This window comes from Branchiostoma belcheri, unplaced genomic scaffold (assembly GCF_001625305.1).
Source record: "Branchiostoma belcheri isolate BF01 breed outbred unplaced genomic scaffold, Haploidv18h27 scaffold15, whole genome shotgun sequence".
NCBI classification, from domain to species: domain Eukaryota; kingdom Metazoa; phylum Chordata; class Leptocardii; order Amphioxiformes; family Branchiostomatidae; genus Branchiostoma; species Branchiostoma belcheri.
Window position 1 is genome coordinate 35,858 of NW_017802935.1, and position 19,549 is coordinate 55,406.

General features: G+C 39.6%; 1 long non-coding RNA gene across 1 annotated transcript in view; it reads right to left on the reverse strand.

Moving 5' to 3' along the window:
• The window catches only part of LOC109465433, a 39,384-nt gene that overhangs the window by 4,625 nt on the left and 15,210 nt on the right, over positions 1-19,549 (reverse strand). Inside the window, exon 2 of the long non-coding RNA XR_002139958.1 lies at positions 14,267-14,446. This is a non-coding gene — a long non-coding RNA (uncharacterized LOC109465433). The remainder of the gene's footprint in view (positions 1-14,266; positions 14,447-19,549) is intronic.

Consider the following 19,549-nt stretch of genomic DNA (forward strand, 5'->3'; position numbering starts at 1 on the left):
TACGCGATTTTTGGCCATTTTCTCGTAATTTTCTTGTTCAAGGAACCCGGAAGTCAGTGTACCGGGACGCGGGGTGAATTTCCATAGGGCATTTATGGATCGCACCCCGCTAGAATTAAACCGTCAAAACAGAAACAAAACTTCCAAAAAGCGAAACTGTGACATTTTTTCACATCCCAATGATTATGTTTTCGATCAAATTGACATTTAAATATGCTTTCTTTATTTTTCTGCATTTTGTGGCCGGGCGCAAGGACCGCGCGTAATACGATCGTGTGGCAAACAATTTTAATACAGCCTTTTTCCGGAATTATTTGTGCACGAACAGTAAATTTTGGAGCCACAAGATTGCCATAAAAGCTGCTCAGAATGTACCAAAAACGATGTTTAGGGGTCTAATTTTTACGATTTCCTCCGGGGGAGGCCACCCGGACCCCCCAACGGGAGGGGGGCCACCCCCTCCCGTACCTCCCCCTGCGAGCCGCTGCGCGGCTCGCTTCGAGCCACTTCGTGGCTCGCCTGCTACTTTTTCTTATCAGCCACCTACTCTAAATTTTTTTGAGAAGGCTGATAGGACTTCTGTATTGTCATGTTTCTTTTGACTACATCACAAAAGAAAGAACAGAGTTTTTAACTGAAAAAACTTGTATCGTAGATTTCAATGTTTCATCACATGGGGAAAGCAAAGCTGTCGTCCTGTTTGTTTGTTTGTTTGTTTGTTTTGCAAAAGGACATCTCTAACTTCAACTACGCTGACTCATTTTCACCTGAGTTAAGTGAGGAAATAAGTAGAAGTGCCTTTCCCCAATGGACACAACATTGGGATATGCCAGGGATTCAAACCTAGAACCATTAGTCTGAAAACAATTTAATCGGGTTCGTATATACCATAGGATATTGTTATTTTCTTTCACTCAGCTGAGTTAAGACTGTCAACTGCTTACATTATAAATGCCTATCAGACAATTTCCTCAGAATGGTGAGAAGCAGAACTCCAGTTAGAAGCTCTGAAATGTCTGACAGACATAGAAACGTAAGCAGGTAAGAGAGAGTCTTTCCTGGTTTAGATTCTAAGTCTATAACCCTAACCACAAGACCGTTTTATCTTGGCATGTTTTTTCCTAAGTGCAATACTGTGCAATGATACCACACCTGTACACCCACATACTTCAGACATTCCCGTCGGCCCTGGGTATTAGACAAACACAAGGAAAAGATTAATTGAAGATTGACCCACTGAGAGAATTAAACATCACCCAAATATCCTGGAATGTGATCCTAAATGAGCCAACTGTGCCAATATCTTAACCAAAGAATGAACAACAGGGCTCGAACTTAACTTTTTTCCCTACTGTCCCAGAATTGTCCCAAAAGTAATTTCCAACTGTCCCGAAATGTGAATGGACTGTCCCAACCTGGTTTTCATGAATTATGTATAAAACTATAACAACAACTGTAGAGCTTAGTCAGAGTGTAGTATTGCTGTATAAGCCAATTGACAATGAAATTAACTCAAATCCAACTCAAATTCAAACTTGTCCAGTTTACAGGGGTATCCCCAGAACGCGCAGTGCGTTGCAGGGGGAGGTCTATCGGGGGAAGCTATTGCATTTTGTCTTTTCTGAACACAAAATCATCTCCGGCAACTTCAGTTCTACATTTTCTGTACAACTGCAGACTTGTAAAGCTGGAGAAATGTTAAAGATCTGTACTTAATTCTATAATATCCTCTTCATGTTCGAAAAAAATTGTATTATCACACTTAGTTTTGAAAAAAATTGGGCATAGGTTCCCCGGATGACCCCTAACCGGGGGCCAACGGTGCTTCCACAAGTTCAAAAAATACATGATACAAACAGTACATGTATTTACTACCTGGAACTTGGAGCAAGTATTCCAAAGGTGTTACCGATATAACCAAAGCTAGTGACCCAGTAATATTTCCTTAAACCATTTTCACAAAAAAAAAAAATCACATATTGACACAACTAAACAAATAAAAATGTGATTATGTCTATAAACTCATACTCAAAAACAATTATTGAGAGACACTCGGATCGCGGTATTAATTATCTCCCCCAATGTATCAAGTATCAATGTAAAACTAAAGTCCTTCACAGCATCCAACACACATTCATAGAAACAATAACATATTATATTCTGATAATAGAAACCAATAAATTCGTAAATTTTCACAGTTTCGTTTGCAAATTAACGTTCTAAAATATTGAGTGAATTTTTATTTCTGTTGTTGCCGAAAAATATTTTTTTATGCGTTTGAAGTATCATTTTAGCTCGTTGTAATATCTTGTACGTTTGGATGCTATCTAATGACCTTTCAGGTCATTTTTGTTGTGAAAAGCGTCGGCCATTTTTTCTGTCTTTCAAATGGATTTCTAGCTGTTTTTTCGGACAAATGTCAACCGTTTAAAACATTTTACGGCCTCAAAAACCCATATAATGAGGAAATCAAGTTATAGTTGTTATTTTCATGCGTAACATTTCTTCTGGGGGTGGATTATTTCTCCGTCGAGCCGCCAAAAACTAGCGTAGCTCGCGCGGCCCGATCCGTGCGATTAGCGGCGTAGCGGCTCGATCCATGTCGCCCGGCGGAAGAAAATTGGAATGACGAGCACATTTATCGGGGAAATATTGGAATAAAATCGCTAATTTTGAAATTTATCGCAGAAATATTGGAATAAAATCCTTAACTTTCGGCAGGCTTTTCGGGAGCCGAAAGCCGGGTTGCGCGCCCGATAAACGCATGAAGGGCAGACATTCTAACTTAGTTGATAATTTTTCTATTGTCCCAAAAGTGTCCCAAAATGATTTTTCAGGTGTCCCGGTCTAAATTTTAGTGGCCAGGGGACATCGGGACATCGTTAAGTTCGAGCCCTGGAACAAGTGTCTAAAATTTAGCTATGCATTATGAAACAAGTTTGCAATTTTATGTTTAGCTACATATGTAAGCATGTGAGATTGAAACACAAAGTTCAAAATTTACTAATTTAGTACACATTTGACCTAGTGTAGTGTTCTTATGATTGTCACAAGAAAACTTTCCATTGCAAGCCTATACAATTTTAGTGTTCTACAGTAACTGATATTAGAGTTCATCATCTTTCCTTTTTTAGTTATTAACATTGTGTAAGAACATTTATTGGTTGTGTGTGGAGAGCAACACATGTTATAGGATGAAATAAAAACACTTAAGGCTCTACAATTTGAGAAACTTACTTTGACATTTATCAACCACCTTATCAAACTGGTGACCGCTGATTATTGCCAAGAAATTTATATCCTTGGGAGAAGATTTATATCTTAATCAAACTGACTTTGGAGAACAAAAGAGACCATTGTTTTCAAGCAATCGTTCTATCAATTCTGGGAACCTTTTAATCAGCAATTCATTTTCTGTTACCTTCTTGTAAGTGAAGAGCAATGACAAACAGGAAAGGATGATGCTAAATGCACTGTTATGATATGACTATAAAACTATAACTTTTTAAGGCCATACTAATTTATTTCCTACATTCTCATTTCTCAGACATTTCAAAGTGGAAATATGACAAGCAGACATCATAAAAGTAGAGGGCGGGGGGGCTCAAATATAGCTGTATTAACTCCATTACGAGTCTATAAAACTGAGTGAACCTAGGCATAAGTTCCATTTAAAAGTTTTTTTTGTTTTGTTTTTGTTTTTAATCAGAAACCAACTAATCAAATTGGTGGCATGCCTGCAAAACATTTGTGAAAACATAACACAGCTTTTTTTTAACGGAGGCACAATTGCACAATGTAGACCCATTTCAGATAAAGATTATCCCTACTGATCATCCAACCACCTTCAATATAAACTGCACCCCCACCTCCAGCCTTGGTGATTAACTAATGAGAAAACATGGAGGCCCCTTCCCATCTGTAAACAGCCATTACTGAGATCAAACAGCAGAGAAATGTTCCCCACATGGTGCCCAGTGTCAGGGGTACTGATACAGGTACTCAGGAGGATCCCTACTGTCTACTGTACAGCACTGATTGGACAGAGACCAGTACAAGGATTAACAGGGATCACAACTCGCTCTAATCCCTCAAATATTTTCATTAGAGAAGGATACTGGAGGATCCTGGGGCAACAGGGAATAGATGAGATGTGTACAGAGATGAGGTGATAAATGTTAGTGAGGGGGAAGCTCACTGATATTGATGGATTATCATAATGAAAACTATCTAAACTTTGTCAACTTTACCATTTAAACACTTTTGACAATCAAATTTCAGGAGAGAAATACAGACTGTAACAGTTGTTTATTTGGAAGACAATTCCTTTTTGGTCATCTAATTTCATCTCATGTATTCCTTAGCCTGATTATTTGACTGTTCAGGTACTGCAAAAAATCTGACAATTCTTTCTTTTTGCAGTACATACTGTCTTTTCTCATCCATCCCAGGTCTAGTCTGGCAGTACAATCACTAGGCACAGGTGGGATATTAAATCCTTGTCATGAGCAGTTTTCCTACCTTCAAAACAAACAAACAGGACTGAATACCTGACTGCTTACACAACAGTCAAATATTCATTAAAGAAAAAGCCTATTCCAAAAACCAGTGTAATATTACTATATGATTTACTATATGATGGAAGCACCATTGTTTCTAGTCTTTAGGGAGATCCCTGAATGTTACGACTATGAAAACCATTGTTTTTTACTCTGTTGTCTTCAGGGAGATCCCTAGATGCTGTGACTACGTAAACCATCCTTAGAGTCATAACATTACATTTGTACTTGTTGTGCGTCATATTTCTGTAACTATCCCTACTGCAGTATCTGTGTTCAACTGAACAAAAGACCCAGAATGACGGGAAGCTCTCTCACAATTACATGACCTTTACCGGATAGATACGCCCTGCCAAATTTCATTAACCCAAACATGAAGAAATCGGTTACCATTTCCCAGATTAGGTGGGAGGCCCATTGTACTGGGCAGGGCTGTTATAATTGAACTGGATTGCAATAACTTACAGGCTAACATCAAAGGGAATTATTTAGCGACAGTAGCTATGTCTATAAATCAAACTTTCAGGTGCAGCTATGTCATAATGAACAATTTTATATATATATATAGTAGTTCAGATAAAATGTGACCAAATTTTTTTACTTTTAAACATAGCAGTTGTACTCATGTCGTCATGATCATGAGACCAATTTGGCAGATTTTGGTTTTTACACCCGCAAAATGCCTGAGCACTTAGTTGTGCGAAAAGCCACCATGTCCCTACTTCCCCACCCATTATTCTGATAACTTTGCAGTCTGGGAAGTGTTCCTTTCTCAAAATGTTTCTTACTTCTTCATTTTGAACATTGCAATTTTAAACGATAACACAATCATAACGCTATATGACAGATACCTGAAGCTTGGTTTTTACACCCACAAAATGCCCGCACTCAGTTGCAGACTAAGCTACTTCCCGACTCCTCATTCTGAGAACCTTCCTGTCTGGCAAGTCTTTCCCTCTGTACACACCACCTGTTTGTTACGAGTCTCACATCAACGCCAGAATCCCGCTTCGCACTTTCTCGACATTTGCCCCCCCCCCAAGACTCAAGCGGCGATGTCTTGAGCACACGTTAGGCTTAGGAAAATGAATGTTGTGTTTCCTGTTTCAGTCCTGAAAAATTTGGGTTGGTAGGTAGGGATTTCCTTTTTTTTTTGTTAGACTTTGGCAATCACTAGTGATCCAACTTTTACAATACAGTTTAACTTGAGATAGAAATGGTCAATCAGCTCGAAAAGTTACAAGGGTCCACCCAAAAAGAAGGCTAGGGTCAGCAGTTTTTCGTAGTGTCGGTCGGGAAACAGGAAACACATTTTTTCCTGGGCCCTAGGTAGCTAGCTGCGATGGATGGTGGGTCTGCGGTCGTAGCCTACATAGCATGCCAAAAACTGGGGGTTTTCGGGGACTTTGGGAGCTTTTATGTGCTATTTTCTGATTGCATACAGACAATATAGCCTGCCTGGTTGGATTACCCGTTTTTAGAAGTGGGCTAATCAGAAAACAGCCGAAGACCACCAAACCCCCAGTTCTATAAGCCTGCTACGGAGGCTACTGCGGTCGGTTCCCTGCCCTTGGATGTTGAACGCTAAAGCTGGCGGGGCGTCTATCCAAACAACCAGCTGAGAGCTTCAGCAGCCCGGTGTCAGCCAAGGTCCCAACAAACTCATCAATTCTGCAGGACCTTCGACACTGCACAAAGCTGTGCACACATTTCTGCAGCCAACTTTTTTTTCTGAGGGAAAAAAAACTTTGAAGGAGGATTCTGTTGCAGTGCCAAGAAGTGACAGTTAAATGCCAAATGATTTATACTTTACTTTTGGCGATGGCAAACAGCTCTTTGAACCTGTCTGTGGATAAAATGTCCACCGAAATACTCACATTTTCAAAAACTCTAAAAACTTTGAAGGAGGATTCTGTTGAAGCGCCAAGAAGTGACGGTTTGATGCTGAATGACTTACACTTTACTTTTGGCGATGGCAAACAGTTCTTTGAACCTTTTGAAGGCATCCACCGATATACAAGGCTTCCTACATCACAAGTCTGATAGTTTTCACTCTTATATTATAACCTCTGTGAAAATGGAGGTATTGTCCGGATTTCTTGTCCAGCAACAACTCAAGAAGCTATGGATGCATCATTGTGATATTTGGTATGTGGGTAGATCTTGGGAAGATGAAGGTCATGGTCAAGGTCAATTAGAGCTTCAAACAGCAGAACCTGTTTTCTTTTTAAAAAAAAGAAGAAGAAAAAAAAAAGATAATTCCTACATACCAGCCCTAATTTTTTTCAGGACTGAAACAAGAAATGCCAAAAATTGTTTTCCTAGGGCTTATGACAGCGTGCCATAAGTGCTACGTGACAGAACTCAAACACATTGATGAGATAATGATACACATTAAACGTACAACAACTTCCACCTTTCCAGCCTGTTATCATTTTTAGACAAAGGCCACAGTGAGAAATCTTTTGCAAAAACTATGTACAGCATACATACCTATATCAAAAGTTACATACTGGAGTTGGACAAGACTATGCGGCACTAAAATACAAAAAAAATACTGTTAAAATTTAGATTACTCTGTGGAAATGTCTAATGGCTGCCTGTAGCCCTTGAGGCCATGGATAAAGGATGATAGATGTTACTTGTCATACCTGAGCCCCACACCTTTCCGCACACCTGCACAGAGCCACAGCCTACCTGCACAACTGGTTCTACACATCACAACTATAAATAGACATTTCAATGTGGATACGCCAAATCTCAGCATGGAGCTTTGACAAAGAAAAGATTCACAACCGCACAACAAAATGGCCAGGAAACTTTGTAATATCGACAAATCCTGTCCCAAATCCACAATCACGCAATACCCTATAAAACATATAACATATAAAACTGATGTAACAGAGGGATATGATAACACCATCCTTAAGTAATATCTCACGCGATATTTGCATGGACAGATTTTAGGAAATGAAACAAGTAAATACAACAAAAACCAATAAGAGCTCAGTCAACTATATTTTTTTCCAAGAACAATCTCTTACTTCTCGTCATCGCATTTTATCTGTAATTTTATGAAGGGAGAGCAACATTCGAAGCTGCAATGCATCGAAATAACATCCAAGGCCAGAGTTAGTTTGAAACAGAGTGTGTACATTCTGTATTATCTCGTATAGTGGCACAGAAACAGATTAAAACAAAGCACCCTTGACACTGAAAAATGAGCCAGCTCTGCAAAATCATATTCTGCTAAGACAGATACGGAGATAGAATGATTCACATGACAGCGGAGGACAAAATCTGCTCCTTAAAACCACACAGTCATTTGTCCTTGTCACAATCGTTATTTCATCAACTCCGCATCCTTCAAAAAAATCAAGATCATATGGTAGCAAACCTCAGATTATCATGAAATTGGTCATTAATTATCCTGATGAAGGCGACAGTGGTCGCTGAAAATTTGATCTCTGTAAATTGTGTGTTGGAATAAAGTTCAACGTTTTTACTATGGTACCAAACCTGCCAAAAGGACTCAGAAAATAATACAGAAGCAATCGCATGACTTCCTGGGATCAATTTATGAAAATGCAGGTTTTATGGATTTTGGTTTGGCAGGCAGTAAAATAGATGTGAGTGTGGACAAGGTACAGCAGTCGGGTGCAACGCTGTACCCACAGTTTCATCCCCAAACCGAATCACTGTCAATTAGGTGTGTAGCACCATCCATAACATTTCATCAATATCCCCACAAGGAGGGCGGCGATATTCGTTTATCTGCTCCCGGGCGCAGATGCGAAGGACGGCAGATCCGATTATCGGAGCATCGGCAGTTAATCTTCGCACCTCAGGTTGTACCTACATCACACCTGACTCACGCACGTGGCATGAATTATTTACAACAATGGACTGTAGAGAGTCATGGCCTGAATTATTTCTTAAACTTACACTAAATGTACACTTTAGACCTTTCCATTCATACACAATATTCATACACCCTTAGAATCTAATTAAAGCTTCATACTTCAGGTTTAACTGTTACCTACATCACACCTGACTCACGCGCGGGGCATGAATTATGCATAGGATCGAACAGAAAAGCTTCCAAAACAACCTGAATCACACTAAATTAACACTTTACACCTTTCCAAAGTTTCCATTTATACACAATAGTCAATTTACAACCTAATTAAAGCTTCATACTTCAAGTTTCCTACATCACACCTGACTCAAGCGTGCGGCATAATATATTCACAAGATCCAACAAAAACAACCTGAATCATGTTAAACTTACAATAAACTAACGCTTTATAGATTTCCAAATTTCCATTCATACACAAAAGCCATACACTTTTACTATCTAATTAAATCTTCATACTTCAGGTTACCTACACCGCACCTGACTCACATGAACTACGAATTATTCCCTAGCAGAGGAGCTTACAAACTTAAGAGTTATGGCTTATGTCCTTAAACTTTCAATAAATTTACACTTTGTACCTCTCCATTAATACACAAGTCGTACACTCTTAGCATCTAATTAAAGCTTCACACCTGACTCACACGCAGCATCAATTATTCAAAACATTGGGCAGAAAGGCTTGCAAACTTAGAATTACGACCTGACTTATGTCCTTAAACTTACACTAAATTTACACTTTAAACCTTTCCATTCATGCACAATAATCATACACTGTAATTAAAGCTTCACACTTCGAGTTACCCACATGACACCTGACTCAGACATATCATAAATTATTCAAAACACTGTCCAGCAAACTGGAGTAAATTTACGACCTGAATTATGTCTTTAAACTTACACCAAGGTTGTCTCTTTTTCTTTCCTTTCATACAGAATATACTCTTGGAATGTTCTTACCACTTGAGCAAAACCTCACATAATCTTTATAGTAAAAAAAAAATTAATCTATGTTTTCAAGAGTTTTGATTTTTATAAGAAGTCGGATGAGACAATACTGTCAGACACTATCATAAAATTTAGAAACAAACCCTTGACTTGGAAGGCTTCAGCATAAGACAGCCTACAACAGTGAGTAACCAAGAAGAATTATAATATGCAATAAGCGGGTTATTGTAGCACAATATGTGTAGTAATATGTGAAAGAAGTAGAGTGACAAGCTTCACTGGGTCAGTCTACTGAGGAAGACCAGAGTGACTGGTCGAAAGCTCTAGGAGAGAGAATTTTTTTGTGTTGGATCAAAAGTTTTAACTTTAAACATAGAGAATAAGACCTAATAAATCCTATTTACTCAAACAACAGGGGCTAGCACAAGTCTGTCTTTGATATAGTGTTACAAACGAGTGGGGCTAACCAGGCTATACAGGAAAGGGAATACGCCCGACCACACCCCTGCCATCCAAGGTCATTACCGAGGTGAAAAATGGCTCCCTGGAGACGGCGGAACAAAGAAGCAGTGAGGGGAAATGCACATCTACTGTTCCCCCATCAGGTGAGATCCACACACCTCATCCCTCTGGAGGGGTTTATAAATGATGCAGGGGGTCTGGTTTCCCTGGGGGGGGGGGGTGCTGGAGAGAAGATACTATATTATGGCCTTCTTTGCAGGATTTTTGGGGCTGAGAGAGGATTGTCTTTGTCTTTACTGTCTTAACTTTGATGCCCTTTGGCCCCAAAGACTAGACTAATCTTCCAGGGTTTACACAAAAATAATAACACACAGGATACTGTGTTATAGCCTTTGTTGCAGGCTTTTTCGGTGGGTTGGAGGGTTGCAGATAGAGGATGTTGTATTATAGCCTCCTTTGCAGGCTTTCTGGGGGCTTCAGGAGGGACTGGAAGGAGGATGCTGTACATAATAGTCTCCTTTGCAACCTTCTTGGGACTTCTGGGGGGCTGGAGAGAGAGTGAGTGCTGTATTCTGAGATATAGAACATATGTGCATCATCATCACATTAATTCTCAACTGTTTTGTTGGTATATTTCTTACCAGTATGTTTGTCTATAGACAACTATGGAGGTGGCCAAAAAGAAACTGAGACCTGGGAACTTGTATGCCATCAGTACAAAGACACATAAAAAGCCCAACTCATATCGCCTGCTCGGATAAGAGCCTAGCAATATTACAGGAATGCAGGGTGGAATGAGGGAGACACGTATGGGCATTAAAATTTCATGCCCCAAATCTCCATCCATGGAACAATGGCCATGGAGTATGTGCAATTACTGAGATTAACACACACCTCGCAAATGGCATCCGTTTCTATGTTTGTCAAGTTGCTATCCGACTATTAATTCTAGGAGAGTTAACCATAGTAGCAATCAATCATACCAGTATGTTCTTGATCACCTAGTACACAAATTATTACATTTCGAACAAAAAAATGCTGTAAGGCAACAGTGTTAAATTCGAACTTGCTTCCACGCCATTTTCATTATCAGTACTTCCAGGAGTATGTAAATTGGACCATACAGACTGCAAATCTGTATTCAGGACTAACTAAAGTCTTACTCCATGGGGTTCAGTGGTCTGGGCATGGCATGTCTGGTAACAGAGCCCCCTATCAGTGCAGCACAGGAACTGCAGGCAGGGCAAATGTACAGGACACACCAAGTTATTTATGTCATGAGGATATAAAAAATGGTTTGCTAACATTTATTATGGAAATTAAATGTACTACATGTTCTTAGATAGCACAAAAGAATCAAGCAAGTAAATAAATTGTGTAAGATACCATCCACTATCTTTCATCAGGGAATAAGATTTAGTCTGAACACAACAAGTGTAACCTTAACTGATCATTCATTCAGTATTGTGTGTCAAAGCAGATATTGAACCATCCTGACTTGAGTGACAAACGGCCCTATAGAGTTGATCCATGGTGATTACACTGATAAGGATGGTATCTTCCTAACCTTGTAAGAAACAGGACTGTCTGTGTATCTAACACCTGTACATATGGTCTACCTGTCCTTTACCTGACTAAACTGATCATTCATTCCATATCATAAGGCAGAGCAGATATTGCAATCTCCTGAGTGACAGACAGGCCAATAGAGTTGATCCATGGTGAGGACATGTCAGCAGCCATGATATGAAATAGGGCAGTGTATCCAACACCTGTACATGTACATGTACCTGTAAAATTACTTAGGTACAGGTTCTGAACAGGGGTGTACCTGATTCAGTATGATATATCTCTATGGCAGAACAGATATTGCGATGTCCAGAGTGACAGACAGGCCTATAGAGTTGATCCATGGTGAGGACATGTCAGCAGCCATGATATGAAATAGGGCAGTGTACCTAATACCTGTACATGTACATGTACATGTAAAATTACTTAGGTATGGGTCCTGAACAGGGGTGTACCTGATTCAGTATGATATATCTCTATGGCAGAGCAGATATTGCCACGTCCAGAGTGACAGACAGGCCTGTAGAGCTGATCCATGGTGAGGACATGTCAGCAGCCTGATAGCCACATTGATAAGCTCTCCTGTCTTTTGTTCTGTCCCCATGTTACAGGCATCAGGTAACCTGATCTGATGGACGTCACCACCTTTTCAAGGATGAGATCTAACCAACCTGCTGGGAAATAAGACCATTTATGTCATACCTGGGCCGCGATTACGTTCGATATGGGTCTTCTGGACCGGGCCGTACTTAACAGTACTGCCCGTGCTTCTTTACGCATATGGCCGGGGCCATAGAACGATTCGAACGCGCTTCTCCCTAACCGCGACGTGTACCGCTTTCGAAACTTCGAATACAGAATTCGGACGTTGGAATTGATGTTGTTGCATTTTTTGCTTTACCTGAACAAAATAATGCACTAGTGGATGGGCTTTTGTACCCAAAACCTGTACCTGTATAAAATCATTTATGTACATGTACAGGTCCTTACCTGAACACCTGGTAGACCTGTACCTAACATACAACAATAGAAGCAGGCACAATTTGTTTTAGAACTAAAGATGTATACCTGTAGCTGTACCTGGAATTGGTTTAGGTACACAGCTCTGGCCATGGGAAGTGCACCCAAACCAACGCAAACTTTTCTTCTCATTGATTAATTCCCAACATCCATCTTCCATCCTGTAAGGACAGAACAAGCAGACAAACTTCCACCTGTTTACAAGGATACACGCTTCAGTGAAAAACGACGCCTGACACTTCATACATGTAGTTCTCACTAAGCTATCCTACGCTGTGATTTGGACCCCTACACTGTCTTTCAACCAGTGTAGAGGTGTTTTCTGGGGGAGAACCTTCATGTATCTTTAAAAAAATGAATACATAACTTTAGAATGAAGCTATAGCAAAGGCAAAACAAAATCTGACCCCCAACAAGCAAGAAATTGTGTCTCACTCTCAGGGGGTTATGAGTTACAAAATTTTGGGGGGACAACACCAGACCCCCTGCTGTGGTCATGTTTTTGGGGACTCAATGTGCGACTTGTGCCACAGAAAGTTGTCCTTCTGTACCTGAGCCCTACGCTATGAAAAAATCCTGGTGAGAACCCTGCAGTGACTTCTGTGCATGTCTGACCCCTACTACTGACTACTGTACTAGACAGAACATCACTGTCCCAGCAAACAGGTAAACATGGCGTGAAAATCTCCTGTCAACAAGAGGGGAATGTTCTGTGAGGTGAGAACCCACATTCCCCTAAGCCTTCCGCTATGGAAAAGAAAGGCTTCACCCCACATACTGTATTCTTCCATCAAGGAAAGAGAGGAAGAATGTAGACATAAGGAATGCCTGTATACACCACTGGTCAGGGCTCGAAATACCACTTGTATATGCAGGTTAGTGCAGGTAACATTGGAGCTGTGCAGGTATTTCTGATGTCTACCTGACCCTAACCTGCACTGGACCATGACAAAACCAGCCCCAGACACTAGGGTCAAAAACTGCTCTGCAGTCTTAAAGTTAAATTGTCATTGTCTTCAAAGTGGCATAATTAATAAAGATAGCATAGAACTTTAAAATAGAAAATGAGTAGTACTAGAATTAGTAGATATGCTCTTTCAAAACATTTCAATTTTCTTGATCGAAACTGTAAAAAAAAACTGTAGTGAAAGAAACTGTAGTGCAGGTAAAATTTGTCTGATGCAGATATGTTTTGGAACGTTGCTGGTCCAGTGCAGGTTTGCAGAAAAAAAGTATTTTGAGCCCTGCTTGAGGAATGTCTGTTTACACCCCAGTCCTCCACACCTTGTGGGCCATACCTGGCCACGCTGTGCCTGTTCCTGTTCAGTCATGACCCGTTTGTGTTCACCAATAGCAAGCCTGTGGTCCACAGAAATCATGGTATGCTTTTCCTCAATGAACTGAATTTTCTTTTACCTGTAGTAATACTGTAGTAATACACCCTGAACATGCTCTCAAGTTATCAAAACTGTACAACAACAAGAACTCTCTAAAACTTAGGCTACTAAGGTCAGGGGTAATTTTGTTGTTTTCAGTAGCCTTTCCCACGAAATTTCCCTTCTACATAAGCAGCAGTGACTGTGATTTCTTCCACTTTATATTATAAGGAAACATAGAATCATAGAAAAGGCCTTTAAAAAACCAACATCAAAACAACCACCGACCGAGACCTCTAACATCAACAAACAACATGTAAAAAATTTAGGAGCGACACACCTTACTGTAGTGTAATCAGCAATGCACGATAATGTAAGTTGTATGCAACAAATGTCTGTAAAACTTTCCTACTAACCTAGAAACGCTGCAAAAAGCCGGCCTGGGACTGACAGTTCTGCAGGAGATGTTTCCAACCCTCCTGCTGCAGACAAAAGCAGCCAGGGAAGTGTAGCTGCAGGCAAGACTGGGGGATTTCAGCGCAGGACAATGGACGCAAATCCTCCAAAATTAGGCTGGGAGTAGAGCTCTACTGGCCCTGGAAAGGGGGAGGGGGGTTTAGAGACATGGCCTGGTTTCTGTACTGTACTGTTACATACTAGGTGTATATGCACTTTCATGCAACCAACATCGAGCTGTGCGCCTAACTTTTGACTGCAGGTGATCAGTATACCTTGACATATGGTAGGACTACATGTACATAAAGGTACTATTGTTGTGTTACACATGTATTTATTCCAATTTTTAATTTCGCCATAGAAGTTTGGCCTGGATGACATCCAATTTGCTACATGGTCCTTATACTGCCTGGCCTGATTTCAAACTGCACTATTTCCTCTTTTATAATATAAACTTATACAGCATTTGTAAATTTGAAACTGTGTAATTATCATTTGACAATTGAACTGAGACCACCAACACTCCATGTACACGTCTGAATACACTGGAACATCTAAGAGTCACTTTGTACATTTCCTATTGTAACAGGTCTCGCTTTTGTCGTGCATACATAAAAGAGCATGCTCTGTGTGCCCAATAATACGGTACCCTCTACAGACCCATTTCACCAAGCCTTTGTAGATGATCGGTATTCATGAATGTATAAAGGTAGCACTCAGACTTATTATACCATTAGGACTGTTTTCCCATTCTATCAGACAGATAACACCACCTGTGCACAAGTCCCCAATCTGTCCTGTGGGATCACATATAGATAACAACATCACTGTTATCATTACATCGCCATATGGACTAATAAAAACTTAATATGCTTAGGATTCTTATGAAGTACACCAAGGAAAACAATTTGGTAGCTTATCATTCATTCTTTTATATGAGTATCCTTTATGAGTTAAGGAAATGATGGTATAATTGTAAAACACACTGAGGAGAGGCATGATATGTATATACAGTTAAACCTCTATATAAGGACCACCTGGCCAATATGAGTCTATATTATGAGTCTATATTAAAGCTTTAACCCGGTAGATTTAGGAGTAACAGTAATTTTTTTTAAAACTTCTTGTGTCTAGTTATGTATTGCTTGCTTTTACTTATATCAAATGTTCCTGTTGTATTTGCAATATACATGTAGCCCTCAGGCAGGAGTTTGCAATAAACAATTATTAATATTATGACCACTTTCAATGGAGTGTCTAGGGTGTTGTTTTATTCAATAGATAATCTATTAATGAATACAGAATGAGCAAACTTTTCTTGCAGAATTCCACTTGTGAGACAAGTGTTTTGGTAAAGGCTGGCTACCCCTATACAGTATACCTACACAGTACATATTTGATTTTCATTTCACTTAAACTGACAATTTGGATACAAATGCTGTGAGATGGTATGCCAAGGTGGCCTATTGTTGGAAAGATATCAAAGAAAAGTAGATTATTTTTCGTAGATATCGAATAAATATTTTTCAAGATATCAAAGAAATTCAGATTATTTTTCATCATTCATTCGTTTATTCATTCATTCGTTTATTCATTCATTTGTTTTTTCATTCATTCGTTGAGGCAGGACCATGTTATTTTAAAGGGCAGGTGCGCAGACTTAACACTTAAGTCACTTACTTCCAGCTGACTTCCAGTCCACTTTTCATTAAAACTGTACAAAGCACAACAACCTACCCGGCAGTATAACTTACATAATAGCACCTAACATATATAATGGCACCTATCATGGACAATAGACATCCTTTCCATTTTGTTACTCCTCTTTTACCACTCTATATATGGAGGTAATCATACAGAAATATGCAGAATATAAACCTAACAAAAGGTGCAATGACTTTTGTAAGGTCAACTTCAAACTACAGAACAGAAATACAAAATAAATCATTAATTCCAGAACAGTTTTTTTTTCCTTTATGATCCAGAGATGGACTGACGATTTGATTTTGATAAATCGTACCGGAGGCTTTAGCAGAGAAAGCCCCAATAAAGGAACGCGATGACTTTACGCAGTAAAGCGTCCCTCGGAGATTACCCGATAAAGCTCGGACTTGATTGGCGACTTTAACCGTTTGGACACCGAAATCGAGTTTAAATCCAATAGTAGAAAGAAGCCACCATATTGCCGGGGACAAAGGTACACACATAAAAACGGATTATGTAGGAAAAGATCCGGTGCTGCACACAAGATCCAATTTCCTGATTTTAAATCCAGGGATAAATTTCTTCCGTAATAATGATATGCTTGGTGTTGACCCAAACATTGTGCTTACCTTTTTGGGCGGGTCAAGATATTCCAAACCCTTCCATACACAAAAGAGTGAACCTTAGTACTTACTTCTATATAGTTTGTACTCAAATACTGAAGGTGATAAAGCAGAAATTTCCATATTTGATATTTATAACATCAAGTTTAAGTGTTATTTTTCATGTCTTTTTAACCAGCATACTACATGTACATGTAATTCAATTCACAAGACATTCTTTTAATTAAAATTTATTCTAGACGTAAGATTTCTAAAAATCTGTAGAACAAGGCAGCATAAGGAAACAATGATAATTTGAGTTGTTATTTTTAAAGTTCAGTCTTGTATTTGTCGTCCAAATAAATCACATAACTAAACTTTCTATAAAAATATGTCAAAAGTGGTCTGACATGCAAAAAACTAGCTCACATTCACAGCCTTTAAATAACAATCACCTTCACCACTTGCCACATATTTGTCGAACTTGTGTTTTCAATAGCCCAATAACTACGGTGAATTGGAAAGTACACAAAGTGGATATATTCTCCCTTTGAGGCACACAATAGGCAACACACACAGGCCACAGTCATTTCCACCCAGCAAACCGCCCCACATCTGATAACCACGCCGCGATCGTAAGCACAAAGTCACGACGCGACTCCCTGGCAATCTCCCAGATATGACACAAGCCTATCTACTACTCATCGCAGCCACAGCTATTCCACTACATAATGGGGACCAACAGAGACAGACAAGATAGCCGCATGCCTACAAGGGATCAGGGCGTGACGCATGGCGGAACAAGCCTTGACACTATCCGCATTACGAGATATACGCACAATCAACGGTCATTACAGCACAGATGGCAATCTGGGTAATACCCCAGCACAATGGGCTTCAAATTGGTCTGTAAGTTACATGGGCAGAAACAGGTAGAACCAGGCTCACCATTCAGCGTGGTTTACCTGCACCTTTGTAGGGTGTTACGGGCGCTCTTTTGTAGCTAAGGCGCTACAAATGTGTGATAACTCGGTTTGCTTGACTTGTTCACCTCCGGTTTCTGCCAAACTGGTGGCAAGGGTCGCGTCAGTTTGATTTCTGATGTGTACTGAGGAAAATTCCTTTCCTGGCTTATTGTTGTTCCATTGTTTTTTTAACCTCGTGGCTGCCATAAAATGATACAAACTTGGTGCCTGACAGCTACTTCAGCATGTTGAAGTTTATAAAAGCTACTAAAGTCAATGTCAGTCTACATCAAAATATAGGTCAATTTCTTGCACTTCATTCCAAAAGCAAAGCCAAATTGTGCATACACAAAGATCATGTAGAAGTAACTATAATACACGATTATCATTCAATAATACTTTGTAGATCCAAACTGTAACACAGTATAAGCTGGATTTATCTTGAAGTATTATTGTTCAATAGTTTTTGTTATACATTCATTGTACCTTGTACGATTGTAATAAGCAGCAAAGTTCAAACATTCATTGTTACCCGTGCTCTGTAAGATAACCAACTCTCCACAATCATTGTCCCAATGGGCATTCTGTAGCTACAAGGTCTTCCTACAGATCTCCTTCCCTGGATCCATAATCAAAGCATCCAAATCAAATCACGGGGACGGAATCCGCCCTAATGTAATCCCTCCACCAGGGTACTGGCAGTGGAATTGAGAGGCAACATGCTCATTTCATTCCAGCTCTGTCCGATCTCATTACGGTTCCCTCGAGAAACCAGCCAACTCACAGGAAATCAGGTGTATCGCGAAGGATACGACATCCAAACATGTCGTTAAGGGCAAATTAAGAAGTTATAATCTCGCAGAGTCAGTGGTATATTCCCTGGGTGCAGTAATTTCTATGCCGGCACATTTTCTGTAAACTGTGGTGTAGACAATTTGTTCTGACACAGATGGGATGAAAGGCAACATAACACCACAGGCAAACATGCACCACATTCTCACTCTGACGTTTGAAACCAAATAATATGTCAAACAACAATTAGCAAATATTATTTCCGAAGATAATTTCTTTAGGTTGGTAAAGTATTAAACTCAGCCACATTTGGGATTGTGTTCTCGCCACAAAAGCGCCACCTATATCGGCTACATATAGCAGCAAGAAGCAGAACTCCAGTGAGAAGCTCTGACAGACATTGAAACGTCAGCAAGGTAAACAGTTTGGTTGTTTAAAAGAAACCTCTAGTATACAGGAAATATTATTGATATTTGCTAAGTCTCCATATGGATATACATTTTATTACGTGTAATGCTATAAGACATTCAAAATAAAATCATAAACACTGGACTAGTAGATTTGTAATACTGAAGTTGTCTTTTTGTTTAAAAAATCACACTTGTAAGTTGACAACAAACCATATGAACTGTTGTACAGGTGGCAAGCAAATCTCTAAAAATCAGAAGGTAGAAAAATATAAAATATAGCAGATACAAGCATTTAATCAAAACATCACCCCAGCAACTAGAAATGAAATTTGGCATAACATAAAGTCACATTAAGTGGCATGACCTTTGACATGGAGTACTTCCAACTTTTGTCTAGGTCCAAGAAGCTGTCCTTGACTGGAATTTCAAAAGAACAAGGGTCAAAATTCAAACTTCCAAGAGCAATATTAGATGTTCCTTTTTAAAAGCATGTCAGCAGAACATACTGTGCCTGCGCGAAACTTGTGCTTTTCATTGGATTTTTGGTCAACGTTGCATCAGAATTTTGCCCGTTGCAGAGGATATCTTTTCCAACACAACATTTGTAAACTACAGACAGAATACTAACCTTATATGCTCGAATACGACCTTATATGAGACGTTCTGCCTAAGTGCTATGCACAATACATTATGGGTTTCGTGCAGGTGCAGTAAGTTCTGCCAACGTGCTCTTTTTAAACTAACCTAAGAATGTCACCTGATGCATTGTT